Raw genomic sequence first — 21,212 nt, forward strand, 5'->3', positions numbered from 1 at the left:
CCACGACTATAACAACAACATACTGTACTGAACTTTACAGTATTATACTGTAATATGATAAAGTAAAATATTTGTAATCTATTTTATATGAAATGGGGCTTTTTTTTTTGTTTAAAATTTACATTTACGTATGTAAAAACTACTCTCTCTCTCTCTCTCTCTCTCTCTCTCTCTCTCTCTCTCTCTCTCTCTCTCTCTCTCTCTCTCTCTCTCTCGTAAATTGTTTTCCTGCTTTGCTACGTATGTATGATTTTATATAGATACGATAAATAATATTTGTAATAACATATTTTATAAAAGCTTTTACTGTAATATCATTATTTATCACTTTCATCATGCGCGTTAAATGCCTTCGTTTGTTTACTGAGCGTACTTTATGACGCCGTCGTTTCAGACGGCGTCATAAAGAAAAACATTTCATTTGGAAGTCCTAAGAAAAATTAAGTAAAACATTGGTAATAACAAAATCAACATACTGTACTGAATAATCAATATAATCGATGCAAAAACTAACCTATACACAGATGTGTAAATGCGTTTGTTTCTTCATTATGATCAGAGATAAACGTAAACAGAACATTGGTTGCCATTTTTTATCATGCTTTTTGGCGTGTTTAGGAAACGCATGATATAAAGTCGCCTTTAATATTTGTGCCTGTTTTAGTTTAGGGTACTGTAGTACATGCATTAAGTGTTCTGTACATTAAAGGGTAGTTTGTTAACAGTACTACGTACAAGGGAAGGTTTTAAAAGTCTGAATATACATGTTAAATAAATAGGTAAATATGGTGTCACTACTTCGCGGATTTTCACCTATCGCGGTCGGTTCTGGAACCTATCTACCGCGATAAACGAGGGTTCACTGTATTATACATACAGGTGGCCGCTATCGTACATACACCCCGATAATTAGGTCCACATTCATATATCTCATAACCATCAATTGCTGGATAATAAAAACAGAGGTATTTTCCCTGTTGGGTCCTCTGGGTTTATAGCATCCTGCTTTTCCAACTAGGGTTGTAACTTAGCAGGTAATACTAATACTAGCCCACTGGGCTAACATGTGTAGCGAAATGTGTTCTGCATTCCAGAACTTTGGAGCTATGAGATAATGTTTAATCACGAGTGAAGTAAGCATACGGCAGAGCAAAAACCAAGAAATCAGCTCAATTGAATAAGGAGTTACTGTATTTGTCAAGCTTGGTATTTGTAATATGGTGAACACTTATATGGGTGTATGTATGATAGCGGCCACCTGTATGTATTATTATGTCTATCTTAGAATGCGGCAGTGTAAGGTAAGTAGGTAAGGGGGGGAAAGCTTAGGTTAGTTAGTGTCCATTTTTAATCACCGCGTGAGGAACTGGCCGCTGCTATACAAAGGCTCCCACTTGTGAATGACTCCATTAAAAATTGGGTGGAAAGTCATGTTTTTTATGCATCAGTAAGTCCTGGCAAACTAAAGCTACAGCCAGTGTTTTGACCATGCTTGATTACTATTACTAGGTTTTGATTATGGTGACTTTCTTATTATGATGACAGGGTTTTTATAATGATGACTGGCTGAAACAATAAAGTTTAAAAGAGTTGATTTAGATATCATACCATTAGACTGGTACATGTTATATTTAAGATTTTTCGAACATAATTGATGATGATATCTAGCACAAAACCATAGCTTTTCAGTTATGGTAGTTGACCCACCGTAGTAACTCAGAAATCATTATAAAGAACTTTTAAAACACCTATAATGACAATGTATTCCTGTTTGTTCCGTAACCGAAATACAAACCACACTATTTACATTGGGTTTACCTTTTAGCGCAGCTGAAATGACGAGCCAATAGTTTTAACGAGGGTTAATTACCCCCGCGCTAGTTAGCGGGGGGTAGGGGAAGGGTAGCTTGCTACCCCTCCCCCCCCCACACACCGGTGACTTGCTTCACTTCACTTTTGGCTCGGCGATGAACAGACGTGTCTGTCCATCGTCCTCGTTGACAGCCTTTAATCTTTTTTCTGCTTTTTCTTTACTACAGCTTGTGTGTGTTTTGAAGTTGACTACCGTTTATTATTATTATCTTTACTATGCGTACGTGTCCAGGTGTTGCCGGCCGCCCTTGTGGGACCTTTATGTCGGCCTTAGAGACGGATCCTCACACCCTTTGCCCTCAGTGTCGGGGCCGACGGTGTGACCAGGAAAACATGTGTAGTGAGTGTAGGGAGTGGTCTGCCTCCCAGTGGGAGAGGTTTGGCCGCCGGCGTAAGAAGAAGGAGGAGGGTTCTCGGGACTCTTCTTTCGCCGCCCAAACCTCCTCCTCGTCCGGCTCCTAAGGAGAGTCGGCCGAGTGGTAGCGCAGGCCCTAGTTCTGTTTCCCGACCTTGGGTGGGGGGAGAGGGCGTCGCCTCCCATAGCGGGGCGGTTCCCCCTCCTCCTCCGGGGGAGGTTGTTGATAATTCATTGACTAATGATGATCTCTTACAGATTTGGGCTTCCTTGGGGCTTAAGGGCTTGCCCTCCAGGGTCGCCTTGATTGACCTTGTCTCGTTGGGGGCCGCTGTTAAGCAGTCGCCAGCGGTAGCAGAGGTAGATCCTCTGTCTATCGTCGACGTCGTGGTGGCAGAGGCCTCCGACGGGTCTGGGCAATCCTCTGCAGGTGCAGTTGAGGATAATGGTGCTGACGGCTCTCCTCCCCCTTCCGTACATCCTTCGAAGGGGGAAGTGAGTCCTACGGGCTCTTCTGCTGTTCAGCTTCCCTCTAAGGGTAGTGCCTTGACTGAGACTCCCCTTCGGAGGACTGATGGTCCTGATGATCTTCCCCTTGGCCGCCTTCGCCGTAAGGCTCACCGTCCGCTGCGTCGCAAGGGCCTCCCTTCCCTTATAAGGGGGTTAAGAGGCGCCTTTTTGGATCTTCTTCCTCCGAAGGGGACTCTCCTCGTCGTACTCAGCCTACAGCTCCTGCTCCTTTGGATCTCTCTGCAGACCGTTCTCCAACTCCTGCTAGAACTTCACCTTCTGGGGAACTCGTCACCCGACGGGCAACGGTCCCTTCGGGGCAAAGGGATTCTTCCCTTTCACGTGCAGTGTTAGCGCACAGGCGCTCTCCTGCTCGTCAGCGCTCTCCTACTCGTCAGCGCTCTCCTGCTCGTCAGCGCTCTCCTGCTCGTCAGCGCTCTCCTGATCGTCAGCGCTCTCCTGCTTGTCAGCGCTCACCTGTTCGCCGGTGCTCTCCTGATGTTCGCCCTCCTCGTCAGCGCTCTCCTGGACACATCCTACATCCTGTGGTTCCTGAAGAGCGCTTAGCGCGCCAGCATTCTTCTGCTCGCCCTTCTGCAGTGTTAGCGCACAGGCGCTCTTCTGAGCGTCAGCGCTCTTTTGAGGATCATCGCCCTCCTACTCGCCAGCGCTCTCCTGTGGTCTCTGACCATCCTGCAGTCCCTGTTGTTCGCCCTGCGCGCCATCAGTCTCCTGAGCTCTCTCGCGATCCTCATCCTGTGTCTACGCAACATAGTCCGCGTTCTCCAGCGCGTGTTTCAAAAGCACATGTTCGCCCACGCGCCTACGATCCTCCTGTTCCTGTTCGTGAACGCGCCGCGCCACCTGTTCCTTCATAGGATCTCACGCGACGCCCCCTTGCTCGCCAGCGATCACCTGCTCGCCAACGTTCACAGGCGATTCTAGTATCGCCTGTTTGTCAGCGTTCTCCTACGCGTCAACGATCACCTGTTTATCGGCGATCTCCGGATCGCCCACGTGATTTACAACCTGCGCGCACGCGTTCTCCAACGCTTCATCGACCAGAGGTTCTTGAAGGATATGGTTCGCCATCTACTAGCTCGCCATCGTGCAATCATTCACCTGCGCGTCTTACGCGCTATCGCTCGCCAACGCATCACCATGCGATAACGCACCATCGCTCACCTGCGCGTCAGCGTTCGCCAGCTCACCACCGATCGCCTGCTGATCTACGCTGCCAGCGACCTTCCTCACCCACGCGGCAACGCGTTCCCTCGCCATCGCGCCAACGCATTCGTTCGCCGACTCGGACACGCGCTCGTTCACCCGTACACCCTCATGCCCACTCGCCTGCGCGACCGCTCGCCTGCGCGCGCGCGATCATCCGCCTGCGCGACCATTCGCCCTCGCGCGACCATCGTCGCGCGACCTCGTTCGCGGCGAATTTCTCAGCCAGTGGTAGCAGCAGGAACGCGTGTTCCTAGACTGCGCTCGGGATCGCCTCCACCCAAACGCAGGACTGTAGTGCAGGACAAGGAAGACACTGCGGAGAGGTTAGTGCATCATTCTTCCCCCCCTTCTTTTCAGGCAGGTACTGTGGTGTCCACTCCAAAGGATCGCCCGATCCCTTTCCCTCCAGCGAGGATTTCGGACCCTGTGTCCGTGGAGCAACAGACTTGGTTTGGTCCTCTGATGCAGGCGTTAGTGAGGGTTATGAAACCAGCACTTGCCGATCAGGGCAACAAACCAACGGCTGCCTCTCCTACGCTGAAGAGAAAGAGAGGAGTGGACTTCGTGGTGACTTCCCCCAGGGCGAAGTTGGTTCCCAAGAGGTCTGTCGCGAAGCCTCCTTCTCCTGCTCGAGTGCTTTCTCCTTCTCCCGTGGACGAGGCGTTTCCGTCCTCGGGTGAGTCCAGTGAAGCGGTAGTCTTCCCCTCGGCACCAAGGGGGGAGACTTCGTTTCATGGAGGAGAATCGTCTCGTGAGGAAGGGGCTCCTCGATCCTCTTTGTTGGGATCCTGTATCCGGAATCCAAGTACTCCAAGACCGTCCCGAAATCATCTTCGAGGATTCGCCAGGAACCCGCTGCTCCCCGGGGAAACGTCCACGCTTCACCCCAGGAAGAGATTCCTGGGACAGGAGACTTAGCTGCCAGCCCGCAAGGAGGAGATCAGCAGGAATCCGAACATGCCTTCTGGCAGGTCCTGAGCCTGATAAGGCAACTTAACGGGCTTATGGACCCCGTGATCGCCCCCCGTGAAGGCAAAGACACTATCTTAGATGAGGTGTTTGACATTCAGAAGGCCCCTAAGTCCAGTGCGGGTCTGCCCTGGTCTCGGGGTCTGAAGAGTGCCAGAGCTAGGGCCAACGCTCAGCTCGCGATTCTTGCCTCCTCCAGTCGTTCCTCTGCCGGGAACAAGCTCATCCCTCCTCCTCGTCTTCAGCAGAGGAGGTATTTCGAGATCTTGGGTGAGGCCAGCCTCGCTCTTCCTCTCCATCACTCCGTGGAAGAGCTGGCGAAGGGAGTTCCCTTTGAGAAGCTCTCTGCCCGGCAGGTGTCGTTCTCGGCGGCAGAGATCCTTAGCCATGAGAAGGTCGCTAAGTCTGCCATGCAGGCCACTTCGTGGCTGGACTTTTGGCTAGGAACTCTGGGCATCCTATCGCGCTTGGAGGACTTGTCCAAGGAGACCAATAGGAAGGCCCTGGAGACCTTCTTACTCTCGGGCACCCGCTCCATCGAGTTTTGGGCGCACCAGGTTACCACCCTGTGGGCCAACTCGGTATTGAAGCAGCGCGATGCTGTGCCCGAGAGATTCCATCCGAAGGTCCCCGCCGTGGATGTGTGTAGGCTCCGATATGCTTCCCTTCTGGGGGAGAACCTGTTTGAGCCTCAGGACATGGAGCGAACGGCTGAGAGGTGGAGGAAATCCAGCACAGACTCCCTCCCTCATAGGGCCCTTACAGCTCGGCCCTATAAGCCTCCAGCTCCACCGCAACAGCAGCAGCAGCCTCGTAAGGCTCCGAGACAGGCACTGGCAGTTAAGAAGGTGGTGTCTAAGCCCCAGCCCTTTCCAGCCACGGGTAAGAGGGGCGGTAAGTCCTCCAGGGGAGGTAGGACTCCTAGGGGTGGCGGCCGCGGCCGCAAGCCCTAGGGGTGGCAGTCCCCTTGCGTGTCCACCTGTGGGGGATGCCTTCAGCGTTGTGTCCGCAGGTGGCAGCAACACGGGGCCGATGCTTGGACGGTCTCAGTGATCGGCCAAGGCTATCGCGTCCCGTTCACAACATCTCAACCTCCCATGACAGCGAATCCAGTGTCGTTGAGCTCCTATGCCACGGGATCGGCTAAGGGGCTGGCCCTTCAGGCCGAAGTCGAGACCATGCTCGAGAAGGGTGCTCTCCAGGAGGTCGTCGACGGCTCACCAGGCTTCTTCACTCGACTCTTTCTTGTAAAGAAGGCTACTGGAGGCTGGAGACCTGTCATCGACCTCTCAGCTCTGAACGGGTTTGTCAAGCAAACCCGGTTCAGTATGGAGACAGCAGACACGGTCAGACTTGCGGTGAGACCACAAGACTTCATGTGCACACTGGATCTAAAGGACGCGTACTTCCAGATCCCAATCCATCCGTCTTCCAGGAAGTACCTGAGATTCTGCCTAGACGACAAGATCTACCAGTTCAAGGTGCTGTGTTTCGGTCTCTCCACAGCTCCTCAGGTGTTCACCAGAGTGTTCACCCTGATTTCATCTTGGGCACACAGGAACGGCATTCGTCTCCTTCGTTATCTAGACGATTGGCTGGTCCTAGCAGACTCGGAGTCGACCCTTCTTCGGCACCGAGACAGGCTTCTGGATCTTTGCCAGGATCTGGGGATCGTGGTAAACCTTGAGAAGTCCTCTCTGCAGCCGTCCCAACGACTGGTTTATCTAGGCATGCTAATAGACACCAATCTCCACAAAGCCTTTCCATCAGACGACCGGATAGCAAGGCTGAGGAGGGTGGCGGAACCCTTCCTCAGGCGAGAAGAGCTCCCCGCCCAGTCGTGGTTGCGTCTCTTAGGTCACCTATCCTCCCTGGCTCGTCTGGTCCCAAACAGCCGCCTCAGGATGAGATCCCTACAGTGGCGGCTCAAGTCCGGTGGAATCAAGGATCCGATTCTCCGGACATTCTGATCCCAATGGGATCTTTGGAACAGACGGACTTGCGATGGTGGCTGGCCGAGGAGAACCTGCGGAAGGGAGTGAGTCTTCTCGTCCTCCCCCCGGAATTGACTCTGTTTTTGGACGCGTCAAAAGAAGGGTGGGGGGGCGCACGTTCTGAACCAGAGGGCCTCAGGCCTTTGGTCAGAATCAGAAAAGTGCCTACACATCAACCTGCTAGAATTGAAGGCCGTCTTTCTGGCTCTTCAGCAGTTCCAACGGTCCCTGGCGGGTCACTCCGTGGTGGTGATGAGCGACAGCACCACGGTAGTGGCTTATATCAACAAGCAGGGAGGCACTTTTTCGCAGCAGCTATCCCATCTTGCAGTAGAGACTCTGAGGTGGACCGAAATCCACTCGATAACACTATCAGCTCGCTTCATTCCTGGCAAGAGGAATGTGCTCGCCGACAGTCTGAGCAGGGCCTCGCAGATAGTGAGTACCGAGTGGTCTTTGGATCCTCAGATAGCCAACAAAGTCCTGACTTTGTGGGGTTCCCCGACTGTGGACTTGTTCGCGACAGCATTGAACTTCAAGCTGCCCCTGTACTGCTCCCCAGTCCCGGACCCCAAGGCACTCTGGCAAGATGCTTTCCAGCAACGGTGGGACAACATCGACGTGTACGCCTTCCCACCGTTCTGTCTGATGAGAAGGGTGCTCATCAGGACCAGACTATCGGTCAACTGTTCGATGACTCTGGTAGCTCCGCTATGGCATCACGCGGAATGGTTCCCGGACCTTCTGCAGCTCCTAACGGAGCTCCCGAGGGAACTTCCTCCACGACACGAGCTTCTCAGACAACCCCACTCTGGCGTCCCTCACAGGGCCGTAGCCTCGCTTCGGCTTCACGCCTGGAGACTATCCAGCGTCTCCTCGCGGAGAGAGGCTTTTCGCAACAGGTTGCGGAGAGAATGTCTCGGCACCTGCGAAGGTCCTCTGAGGGAATCTACCAAGCGAAGTGGAGAGTCTTTTGTGGTTGGTGTCGTGGGAGGGGTATCTCTCCCCTCGATGCCACTATTCCAGCAATAGCGGACTTCCTCGTTTATCTGCGGGAAGAAATGCGCCTTTCTGTCTCGGCAGTGAAAGGCTATCGCTCAGCCTTAAGCTTGGCCTTCAGGCTGAAGGGCGTGGATATTTCTTCATCGCTAGAACTCTCTTTACTCATACGTAGCTATGAGCTTACCTGCCCCCAGTCGGAAGTGAGACCTCCTCCTTGGAACGTGGTTCGAGTCCTTAGGTCTCTTAAGAGACCTCCCTTCGAACCATTACGCCAGGCCTCCGTTCGCCATCTGTCTTGGAAGACGGCTTTCCTACTCGCTTTGGCTTCGGCCAAGCGGGTTAGTGAACTTCATGGTCTCTCGTACGACATCGCCCATTCAAGGGGATGAGGGGAGGTAACGTTCAGGTTCGTCCCTGAGTTTGTTGCCAAGACTCAGAATCCTGGAGTGCCGGATCCTCGCTTCGACTCTTTCAGGATCGCGAGTCTCCGTTCTGTAACAAGTGACCCAGACCAACTGCTACTATGTCCAGTGAGGTGTCTGAGGCACTACTTGAAGAGAACGGCTGCAGTCCGTCCTCAAGTGCGAGCTTTGTTTGTGAGCACAGGCAGGACTAAGAGAAGGGTCACCAGGAACACCATCTCAGCCTGGATTCGAAGGGTTATCCACCATGCCTTGAATCCGGACCCTCCTCCGTCACGTCACCCTCGGGCACACTATGTCAGGGGTATTGCTACATCCCTGGCCTTCAAGAGAAACTTCTCTGTGACGCAGGTACTTCAAGCTGGGGTCTGGAAGCGTCAGACGACCTTCACAGCCCACTACCTGCAAGACGTGACCCACAGGAGCCTCGATACGTTTTCTATCGGCCCTGTGGTGGCTGCACAACAGCTGGTCTAACCTCAGGCTCCTTTTTGGACAAGTAGCAGTAGGTTGAGGGCGTTGTTACCCGGTCTTAGTCTGCGTGAATGAAAGAGTATGTCTGACCCTTACTTCTTTCTTCATTCTCCCCTCTCTTGGGGAGCAGCATCCTGGTCCTCGCATATCTGACCTCGACCTCTGCAGGTAACACATGCTTCTTTGTGCTCCTAGTATTAAGCTTAATACTGTTACGTCTCCCATACCCTGATGAGGTGGTATTGGGAACGTCCTATCCTAGAATTCCTATCTGAAGGTCTCAAGGTCAACTTCATAGGACGAGTCACACTCTCCTCCACACACTGCTTACGTAGGCCACTCGTTCCTAGTGATGCTAGGAACTTGTGAGGTACAGGGGCTCCTTTTCTCTAGTGCTGCTCACTGAGGGATTGAGCCCCCCGGGCAAGCCGAAGTCAGTAAAGCTGGGGACTTTCCACCCTTCCTAAGGGGTAAGTCACCCAACGTAAATAGCGTGGTTTGTATTTCGGTTACGGAACAAATGACAAATTCGAAGATAATTTGTATTTTTCCTAACCATACAAAGCTTGGCTATTTACACATATGTGCCCGCCATCCCTGACCCCCAAGTCAAGTCCTACCTCTAAGTGAAGTGAAGCAAGTCACCGGTGTGGGGGGGGAGGGGTAGCAAGCTACCCTTCTCCTACCCCCCGCTAACTAGCACGGGGGTAATTAACCCTCGTTAAAACTATTGGCTCGTCATTTCAGCTGCGCTAAAAGGTAAATCCAATGTAAATAGCTAAGGTTTGTATGGTTAGGAAAAATACAAATTATCTTCGAATTTGTCATTTTTAAAGCCACAAAAGATGTTCAGTCGGCCCTCGTTTATCGCTAGTTCTTGCTTCGCGGTTTCAGTTTTACACGACCAAGAACTACCCAATACCTATTAAATAAAAATTCTCATTCGCGATAAAATTAAAGCTGTGCGATTTCAAATGCCCCACTCTCCTTTACACTGGGAGTGTTTTGCGCCACTTACCTATCTCCACCTAGCTGGTCCAAGTTATAGCTTTACACTATATCCATTTACTGTGGTAAAAAAATTACAGCTATATTTGAAATAAACCAGATTTTGATTAAACTGGTGTTTCACTTAACTGTATCCAATACTAATGCATGTAATATTCACATTTTATAATATTACTTGTAAATAAAACCATAGTCAATTTTAATCTTTTCCATTGTTTACATTCATACTGTTCCAAATCACCTGAGAGAGAGAGAGAGAGAGAGAGAGAGAGAGAGAGAGAGAGAGAGAGAGAGAGAGAGAGAGAGAGAGAGAGAGAGAGAGATTGATTGATTGATTGATTTTGGAAGTCTCAAAGACGTTTTGGCTCGGATGGTGAATGGTCGTTGCCGTTCTTCATCCTCGTCTATTTTGGACTGCCATTGATTGCTTTTGTTTGTGCCTTCCCTTTGATTAGTGTGTGTGTGTTAACTTCTGCCGGCCATGCGTACTTGCTCTAGACTTGAAGGCCGGCCCTGTAGAACCTTCACGTCAGCCGTGGACACCGATCGCCACACCCTATGTCCAGCCTGCAGAGGTCAACGGTGTGATAGTGATAACAGGTGTAGTGGTTGTCGGGAGTGGTCTGCCTCCCAGTAGAAAAGGTTTTGGCGACGGTGGAAGAAGATTTCAAAGTGGGATATTTCTCCTTCGAAGGTTTCTTCGAAAGGGGAAAAACCCAAGAACTCTTCTTCGGCTTCCCGACCTTCCTCCGAAGCTCCTGCTCATTCGGTCTCCTCTGAGAGACTGAATGAGCCAACCCCTGTATTCAAGAGATTGTATTGCTTCCTCTAGCGAAGAAGCCCCACCTCCTCCCCAAGGTGAGGCTTTGTCTCTGTCTCCCTTGAGGCTTCCAAGTCAGCCCTCCAAGGAGACTTTGTTGCAATTCATCATTCGTGGTGCTAGTGCACAGCCTTCGTTGACTTCAGAATTGGATCCTCTGTCGTGCGTCGACGTTGTGTTGTCTGAGGCATCTTCTGTGGCCGTTGCTGACACCCCTGCACCTTCAGATTCTCCAGCTGTTGCTGCCGACCGTGTTTCCCCCGTGCCTGTTCATCCTTCGAGGGGGAAACTAAGTCCTTTGTCTGTCTTTCCTGCGAGCATTTCTACTCCTCGGAGGAGTTCCCTTATAGAGACTCCTCTGTGGAGGATTGCTGCTTTTAAAGGTCAGCTTGCTGATCCTCCGGCCCCTAGAGGGCATCTTCGATCTCTCAGAGCTCGCCCTCCGCTTCGCCTTAGAGGTGGCCCATCACCATCGGTGATAAGGCACCTCTTTGGCTCTTTTGAGCCTCATCTTTGCAGCCATATCCCGCAGAGAAGCCTCCGCTTCAGTCATCTTCTGGCCCTCAACTTGCCTATTCCTAGACCTTCTCCTGACGATGCTACTGCTAATACTTGGACTTCGGCCCAGGACTCTTCTGTGGATCGTTCGCGATCCCCGTCGGAGGATGTTCGCCATTCCAAAGGACACATCCCTGTTCTAGACCTTCCTTCACGCTGACCTGCCTTCTCAGTTCCTGTCTCCTGTTCCTCGTCTGCCTGCTTGTATTGCACTTCCGAAGCGTTTGGCTGCGCACCAACGCTCTCCATCGGCGTTAATGACCTTTAATGTCAGGATGCCAGAGAACTTCATATCAATCAATCAATCAAGCAACGCTCTCCAGCCCGTCAGTGCCCTTCAGTGCATCAGAGCTCACCAGCATCACGTTAGCGCCCTCCAGCACTTCAACGCTTCCCAGAGCGTTATCAACCCAGCGCTTCAGTGCTCTTCGGTGCATCAGCATTCACCTCCTCATCAGCGCCTTCCAATGCTCCAGTGATCTCCTGATCACCGGCGCTCTCCTGCGCATTCCCATTTGAGAGACCAGCGTTTGCCAGCTCGCCAGCCAGCGCAACAGCGCTCTCCAACTCATCAGCGCTCCCCTGCCCAGCTGTGCTCTCCTACATGGCAGCACTCACATGCGCAGCAATGTTATCCTGCGCGTCAGTGCTCTCCTAAGCGCCAGCACTCTCCGGCTCGCATGCGCTCACTTGCACACCAGCGCTCTCCTGTGCAGCGCCTTACTGCGCACCATCATTTTACTGCGTGCAAGCGCTCACCAATGCTCTCCTGCGCAATTGCACCAAGTCTTAGAGCAAGTTCTCCCAGCTTCAAAACATTCTCACAGGCAAAAGGACCTTTACAGTAGAGATTTTGACAGGTCTCCGTCGCCCCATTCCCCTCGCCACAAACGCATTACAGCGTGATCCCTGGGGAAAGGGAAAGGAGGCTCCACAGAAGGGTTCAGGATCCCGAAGATTCTATCTTCGAAGGTGGACCCACCACCGCAAACATTAGTACAGACTCAGACTCCTCATATGGAACCTTCGGTCCCTTTCCCTTCCGGGGATCTTCCCAATAGTACATAAGTCAACAAGCAGCCTTGTTTCAGTGCCATGGTCAGAACAGTGGTGCAAGCCTTCGGGCCTGCCATGTCATCTTGCTCTTCAGAGACCTCCCATCCAATGGCATCAGAAGACCTACTGCGAGGAACCTTGGCTTCTTCTCCCCTGAAGAGGAAAAGAGGAGTCTCAGATGCGGTTACATCCCCTAAGGTGTAACTAACTCCTGCTAGGCCTTCAAGGCCTGTCTTTCCTGTCTCTCCTGGCGGACACTCTCCTACCTCGACTCTGCCGAAGGAGTCGTGAAAGGCTCAGACTTCCTTCCTTCCACCTTCGGAGGAAGTTCCTCCTCACACGGAGAGTTCACCACCGACGGAAGTCAGGAGGGATAATCCCATCCGGCCTTCGAGCTTGAGTCCTACCTCCTTCTTTGCAAGGAATCAAAGGACTCAAAGACACTTCCAAAGTCCTCTTCAAGGACCTCCAGGCCTGCAGGAACCAGTCACTCTAGGGATGCCCACAACCTACCCCGAGAGGAGATTTCTGGGGTGGAAGAAGGAGACTTTGCTGTTAGTCCCACTTTGGAGGGGGAGCAAAAAGAGTCAGAACATGCATACTGGCAAGTCTTGACTCTTATTAGGGTACTCAACAGGTTTACCGACCCAGAGATACCCCCCTGAGAGGGTAAAGACACAGTCTTAGACCGTGTCTTTGGCACTCAGAAGCCCTCAAAGACCAGTACAGCCTTGCCCTGGTCTCAAGGGCTAAAGGGTGCCTGGGCTAAGATTGCCCAACAGCTCTTCAAGCTCTCCTCCTCCCAACGTTCCGGCTCTACAGTATAAAGTATAGTAACTTTCTAAAAGCCATGCTACAGAAATCTTCATATTATTGTACCTTAATAAATGCAAGTGTGGTGTGTATGTTTCTGTTGCCTGGGTGGTCTAAAGATCTCACCATGCAACACTACCGCTACATTAAATACCCACCACCTACGAGAGCTTAAACAGCAATGTGAGAGATTCTGTGTCTTTTACTTCTCCACATTTTGACACTAGTAATCAAAGACTAGAGTATATCTCAGTGTTTGAGTTCAAAGGTCCTTTCTTAAAAAAAAAAAAAAAAAAACCAATGATCCCATTGAGAGAGGCTTTATTCCCATTCATCTTCCAACTGCCACTGACAAAAAATTTCCTCGAGAAGACATTTACAGTACTATAATCCTCACCAACACACCTGCAACACACCTCTACTCTACTTTTCACTGAAAGGTCCACTTACTGTCTTTGCAGTGTCCTCGGTTAACAAATTCTGTAGCCTTTGTTTTTTCTGGGGACCTCGGGCAAGAAAAATGACACTATACGGCCAACACCCAGGAACTTGTCTAGTGTCCCAATTTCCAAGCATAATAAGCTATCATCTTGGTTTGCCTCTACTTGAGTAAGTCTCAACACGATGTATAGTTTTGAACTGATCCCTGCGGGTTGCAGGGCACCATCACTCTGTAATAAAAAGAAAAATTTTGTGATGGACTGAAGATAAACAAATTAAACAGTTAAAGAAATATTTAAAGGAAATAGATCATTGTACAAATACAGCCTAAACAATAAGAATGAAAATAAATAATCGATATAGAAATAATTTGAATTTTTTTCTCATTTTTTTCCATAAGAAGTCACACCTGTTTCCCTCTCAACGACTGGTATACCTAGGAATGCTAATAGACACCAACCTTTACAAAGCCTTTCCATCAGACGACAGAGTAGTGAGGCTGAGGAAGGTCGTAGGATCTCTTCTCAGATGAGAAGAGCTCCCAGCTCAGAAGTGGCTGTCTTCTCGGGCATCTATCATCTCTCACCTGTCTAGTTCCCAATGGCTGCCTCAAGATTCGACCTCTCCAGTGGCGGCTGAAGTCCACCTAGAATCAGGTCCTAGATTCTCTGGACATTTTGATTCTTATGGGAACGGGCAGACCTCGAGTGGTGGGTGGCAGAAGAGAATCTGCTAAAGGGTGTCGCCCTTCTCGTCCTCCCCTGGATTTGTTGTTCTTTGTAGATGCATCAAAAGAAGGGTGGGGGCCCACATGCTGCACCACATGACCTCATGCCTTTGGTCAGAGTTTGAAAAGTACCAACACATCAATCTCATGGAGATGAGGACAGCCTTCCTGGCTCTTCAACAGTTCCTTTAGTTCCTGGTGGGCCACTCAGTTTTGGTGATGAGCGACAACACCACAGTATTGGCTTACATTAACAAGCAAGGTGGTTCTTTTTCGCAGCCCCAATCCCATCTCTCAGTAGAAATACTGAGATGGGCGGAAGTCCATTTGGTAACACTATTAGCTCGCTTCATTCCAAGGAAAAGGAATGTGCTCGCGGACAACCTGAGCAGAGAGACTCAAATAGTTGGTTTCAAATGGTCTTTGGATCATCTAGTAGCCAACAAAGTCCTGACTTTGTGGGGTTCTCCGACTGTGGATCTGTTCGCAACGGCCCTGAACTTCAGGCTACCGTTGTACTGCTCCTCAGTCCCGGACCGCAAGCAACGGTGGGATAACATTGACGTTTACACGCTTCCCCTGTTCTGCATGAAGAGAAAGGTACTCAACAAGACCAGAACGTCAGTCACTCTATCAATGACCCTCATAGCTCTGCTATGGCATCACCCAGACCTTCTGCAATTCCTCATGGAGCTTCAGAGAGAACTTCCTTCACGACACAATCTACTTAGCCAACCACATGCCAACATCTTCCACAAAACAGTAGTTTTGCTTCAATTTCACGCCTGGAGACTATCTAGTATCTCCTCTCTCTAAGGGGCTTTTCGCAACAAGTTGCAAAAAGAATGTCTGGACACCTGCAAAAGTCATCATCAGCAGTCTACCAGTCGAAGTGGAATGTCTTCTGTGGTTAGTGCCATGGCAGGGGTATCTCTCCTCTCGATGCCACTATTCCAGCAATAGCTTAGTTCTTCATTGTAGTGGTATGCGGACTGTGGCCAGATGTAGCTCGCAGACTGCCTAGTGTCTGAATGACGACCACACTCCAACGTTCACTACCCAAAAAGATAAAACAGTGGATTGCCCAGAAATCTGAGCAGAAGGTAAACAGTCGAGTGAACTGGGCACCACCCCTCAATTCTTTATACTGGGCAAGGGGACCCAGCTATAACCTAAAATTTCCTTATTATCCTTTCTTGCTTTGAGCTTGCTGAATAAAGAGGTAGTATGGCCGTTGATTTAATTCTGGGAAAATCAGCAAAATTATAAATAGCTCTATCTTCTTTAGTTAAGATCTCTCTTTCTTTACTTGAGATTGCCAAAAAAGCAGGTAGTCTGATCGATAGTTTAATTTCATGGAAAACGAACTGTATATGTATACTGTACTGTATATAATAAAATAATTAGCTTGAATCTCAGGTTAGATTTTTAGAAAGGAAGCAAATAACACATTGAATAAAAATGGGTGGCTGAGGAGGGGTCTAGTTAAGCAAGGAAAGGAAACAACAGTTGAAAATAAAAAAATGCATTTTTCAATATTAAACTTAGCCGGTGATCATATAGCTGTCAGCTCTGCTGCCCGACAGAAAAACATAAGGACAAAATACGCCAGCGATCGCTATACAGGTGGGGGTGTACATCAACTGCGCCATCTGTCGAGCAGGTACTCAAGTACTCCATGTCAACACAGAACCAATTTTTTCTCTGTCGTGCCACTGGCAAGACCTACTAAATACGCTGTTACTAACTGGATTTGTTTTCACAACTATTTGGTGAAGTACACTATTCCAGTTTTGAGCTTTCGCTATGCAGGGGTTTTATCTTCATCTCAAAACTTGAACTCGTTTTGGATAGATTTAATTATGGTGACAAAGAGAGTATGGACTCTCTTTCACTTTTAAATGGCCGACCCTTCCCTTAGACGGAAGTGTGTTTAGGTTTTTAGTAATTTTACTTAACACGTTATAGATCTATATATTTTATATCTCTCCGCCTTTATTAGGCCTCTTCGATTAACTTTCCATTTATTATAAACATATAAAAATAAATTTTTTATGTTTTGTTATATGCGACCTTTCCTGATAGTAGGCGGTCCTAACTTGGAACCGAAGTTAATCAGCGTTGAGCCCGTTATATCGTATTTAGCCTTTAAAGAATTTAAAACTTTTTAAATTTAATGTTTTATGAAAGAATTTCTTTGATAGTCTCGTACTGTTTTCAAAGATGAACTAACGTTTAGTTTTTTAGACTACGCAGTTGTTGACGTTCAGGACGTTCAACATGCGCTCTATCGTTACGATAGAGAGAGAGTGTATCACGGTTTCACTTTGCAGTAAGAGTAAACCGATTCTGACGTTTCGTTCATTCTTTCTTAGCTTAAATGGTTTAAATTCTAAATTAAAGGAACTTTTTATTAGGAAAACCTTTCAGTTTTTTCCTTTAGCCAAATAACATGTTTTGACGATATATAATTGGGCTCTTCTCTCAGGTGCGAAATCAAGAGAGAAAGAGAGAGAGAGATAGAGACGGAGGGGGAGAGAGGAGAAAAAACGTTCCGTTCAAGCGGGTAACGTTGTTCTCGTGTTGCTCTCCTCCCTAGTCGCTGTACGGGGAAGAAGGTAAAACGTTTCTAGGGTTTTATTCTTGTCCCCAGGCTGTGTGCGGTGAGAGATTGTAAACGTAGTTTATTTGAACTAGTGTTTAGTCTTTCCCAGCCACTGAATTCTTTATCTTTATATATGTTTTCTGTTGCATTATACGACTGTTTTCGCAATTACTACCTTTTTATGAAGGGTAGGATTGCGTGTTTCAGGTAGAAATCAGTAAAAGTTTCGATTTCAGTGAAATAAGTGCAAAACAGAAAATCGAAGTGATAAAGTGATATGCGCAAAGTGTTACAGTGTTGCGTCCGAGGGTTCGTCTGTTTGTGCCCGTCGTTCACCTAGTCCGGGACCTCTTGCAAGCTCCCAAGCCCAGGGGAGAAGTAATGTCGAACGACTTATGGGTTCGTCAGGTCTTGATCAACGAACAGACGTTTTCCCTCCGTGGTTTCGGGCGTATCTACCCAAGATCGCCCCACCCACGCAAAGACGAGAGAGCCCATTTACTTCTCGCCTGCGGAAGAGGTTTCTCGTAAGAAACCTTGGACCAAGGTCTCGCAGCTTTTTAAGCGCAAGTCGGTCCCTTCCGCGCAAGTCCAACGGCCCAGGTGTAGCCACTGGGTCAGTTCGGACTCGCTGCAGTCTTCCAATGACTGCACACCTCCTAAGAGAGGCAAAGCGGTACCGCAACAGGCAGTAACACCGTCTGTTGCCGCACCTGCTGCTGTAGACCCTAAGTGGTCTTTGCTACAGTCTATGCAGACACAGTTAGCATCTTTTATGCAGGAATATCGTGCGGAGAAGGTTGACGCTGCACCCGTTAGCCTACAACCAACCACGGTTGTGCGTACAGTAGACGCTGACGCTACCTGCTCCCGCACTCCGCCTGTGAGAGTTCCACCACCCATGCGCAGTGTACCCTGCCAGCCGCACGTTGACGTTCACAGACGCACGCTACCCTCCGTTGACGTTCGCGAGTTACCACAACAACAGGAGGGTGGAGTTAAGTTGCTTTGTTATGACGCTGTGCTTCAACCTCCGCAACCCACTGTGGTTACCGCTACTCGCCCGCAGCAGACTAGTCAGTCAGGAGTAGAGGCTTTGCTTCCCCACACAGCTATGGTTGTTGCCAGCTCACAGACTGTCAACCAGTTACATGACGTTGCCTTCTGGTCTGCTACTAATGCACCAGTGCTGTATGTCCTCACGCACCTGTTGTGGTTGACAGTTCAGTTTTTGACAGTTCTCAGACTGTCAAGCAGTTACATAACGTTGCCTTCTGGTCTGCTGCTAACGCACCAGTGAGACCCTCACTGAGATAACCTAGCTTTTCTTGGACAAGGTTCCTGTAGATGAGAAAGTGCTGTTCTCCCTCCTACTGATATTCCTTTGAGGACTCTGTCATTTGGAGAGGAGCCTTAAGCTGCTTAGCCTCCTATGGACTTTAATTAAATCATGATGATTTTTTAAGGATCTTCGTCCGGATCTTGTAACTGCTGCTCCTCGTTCGCCTAACGTCAGAACTTACACTAGGCCTAGCTACTTCGAAGCCGTTGTTGTTAAGCTAGTGCTCTCTCGCTCTCCTAGAGAGCGTTACGTTGGCTAGGCGACTGGTTTTTGCACCAGGAGAAGTTTTAGGGATACAGCCTTTGTTTTCCCTTCTTTTAAACTGGCTTATAGAGCGAGAGTCTGATAGGACACGAGAGAAGTTCTCGGCTTGGGAGTTCATGCCTCTGCCCAGGTAGACTTCTCAATTCTGGTAGACTCGCCCTGGCGCCTAGCCAGGAGACGCTCCAAGTTGTTTACAGGTCAACTTCTCAACTTTTGTCGAGCCTTTGAAGTTTTGCTGTACTATTATGTCACACATAACAAGGCTTCCAGGGATGGTAAATGGTTCCGCCTCAGTCGCTAACCCCGTCTGTTGCCACACCTGCTCCCGTAGACCCTAATGGGCTTTGCTGCAAGACATGCAGTCCAAGCTTGTGTCCTTGATAGAGGCTTAAATACGGAGAAGAACCTTCTGGCCAACAACCTTCCAACCGGTTGGTTGTGCGCCCTGTTGACGCTGAGGTATCCTTCTTACGTCTGCCAGTTGAGGTGGTTCCTCCACCGATGCGACCCAGTGTGGGTTGCCAGTCGCACGTTGATGTTAAGCGACGCTCGGAGGTGGTTGTTGACATTCAGTGTGTCACTAGGAAGACGTTCAACAACCAGCAGAGGTGACTTGTTGTGACGCAGTGCGTCAACCTCAGCAACCCGGTAGGGTGTTGACTGCACAACCCAGACAGTCTAGACAGTTTCGGGTTGACGCTGTACTTCCTCGCGCACCCATGGTTGTTGACAGTTCACAGACTGTGCAGCAGTACCATGATATTGCGTCCGGCTCCGTCACGCATCCACCAGTGCGACCGGATTCAGCGAGTCAGACGTTGCCCACTCCGTTGCCGTTTCCTCATCAGTTTCGGATGAGGAACCCTCTGATGAGGACGTTGCTGAACAAGACGATCAACCCCCAGCCCTGCTATCCATCCAGAAGATGCTGAAGAAGGAACGCTGCCCAGTCAGGCTGTGGATGAGTCTGGTAGGGACACTGTCATCCGTGGATCAATTTGTGTCACTAGGAAGACTACACCTCCGTCCTCTTCTATACCATCTAGCTTTTCACTGGAAAAAGGACAAGACGCTAGAAGCGGTCTCGATCCCGGTTTCCGGAAAGATAAAGTCTGGTCTGACTTGGTGAAAGGACTATATCAACCTTAGAGAGGGTCTTCCCCTGACTGTTCAGACTCCCAACCACGTTCTCTTCTCGGACGCATCGGACGTAGGCTGGGGTGCGACATTAGACAGTAGGGAATGCTCGGGATTATGGAACTCGAGTCAAAGGACAATGCATTTCAACTGCAAGAAGCTACTGGCAGTACGTCTGACCTGGAAAAGCTTCAGGTCTCTCCTTCAAGGCAAAGTGGTGGAGGTGAACTCGGACAACACCACGGCTTTGGCGTACATCTCCAAGCAAGGAGGGACCTACTCTCTGACATGGTACGAGATCGCAAGGGACCTCCTCACCTGGTCAAAAGGTCTAGACATTTCACTAGTAACGAGGTTCATCCAAGGCAACTTGAATGTCATGGCAGATTGTCTCAGTCGGAAGGGACAAATAATTCCAACAGAATGGACCCTCCACAAGGATGTATGCAAGAGACTTTGAGCCACCTGGGGCCAGCCAACCATAGATCTCTTCGCAACCTCGATGACCTAGAGGCTCCCAATATTTTGCTCACCAATCCCGGACCCAGCAGCAGTTCATATAGATGCCTTTCTACTAGATTGGTCACATCTAGATCTATATGCATTCCCTCCGTTCAAGATTGTCAACAAGGTACTGCAGAAGTTCGCTTCTCACGAAGGGACAAGGTTGACGCTAGTTGCTTCCCTCTGGCCCGCGAGAGAATGGCTCACCGAGGTACTTCGATGGCTAGTAGACGTTCCCAGAACACTTCCCCTAAGGGTGGACCTTCTACGTCAGCCACGCGTAAAGAAGGTACACCAAGGCCTCCACGCTCTTCGTCTGACTGCCTTCAGACTATCGAAAGACTCTCGAGAGCTAGAGGCTTTTCGAAGGAGGCAACCAGAGCGATTGCTAGAGCAAGGAGAACATCCACCCTTAGAGTCTACCAATCGAAGTGGGAATCTTCCGAAACTGGTGCAAGTCAGTATCCGTATCCTCGACCAGTACCTCTGTAACTCAAATAGCTGACTTTCTCTTATATCTGAGGAAAGAACGATCTCTTTCAGCTCCCACTATCAAGGGTTACAGAAGCATGTTGGCATCAGTCTTCCGTCACAGAGGCTTAGATCTTTCCAACAATAAAGATCTACAGGACCTCCTTAAGTCTTTTGAGACCACGAAGGAGCGTCGTTTGGTTACACCTGGTTGGAATTTAGACGTGGTACTAAGATTCCTTATGTCAGACAGGTTCGAACCGCTACAATCAGCCTCCCTGAAAGATCTCACCTTTAAGACTCTTTTCCTGATATGCTTAGCCACAGCTAAAAGAGTCAGTGAGATTCATGCCTTCAGCAAGAACATCGGATTCTCATCCGAAACGGCTACATGTTCTACAACTTGGTTTTCTAGCCAAACACGAGCTGCCTTCTCGGCCTTGACCAATATCGTTCGATATTCCAAACTTATCGTATGGTTGGAAATGAACTAGAAAGAGTCTTATGTTCTGTAAGAGCTCTTAAGTTCTATTTAAAAACCTTTACGAGGCCCGTCTGAAGCTTTATGGTGTTCAGTTAAGAATCCATCTTTGCCTATGTCAAAGAATGCTTTATCCTATTTTATCAGACTGTTAATA

At 49.4% G+C, this 21,212-nt stretch overlaps 1 protein-coding gene across 1 annotated transcript in view; it reads left to right on the plus strand.

Moving 5' to 3' along the window:
• asun (integrator complex subunit 13 asun) overlaps positions 1–21,212 on the plus strand; it is a 54,823-nt gene that overhangs the window by 3,924 nt on the left and 29,687 nt on the right. The window lies entirely within an intron of this gene.

This window comes from Palaemon carinicauda, chromosome 12 (assembly GCF_036898095.1).
Source record: "Palaemon carinicauda isolate YSFRI2023 chromosome 12, ASM3689809v2, whole genome shotgun sequence".
Taxonomy (NCBI): Eukaryota; Metazoa; Arthropoda; class Malacostraca; order Decapoda; family Palaemonidae; genus Palaemon; species Palaemon carinicauda.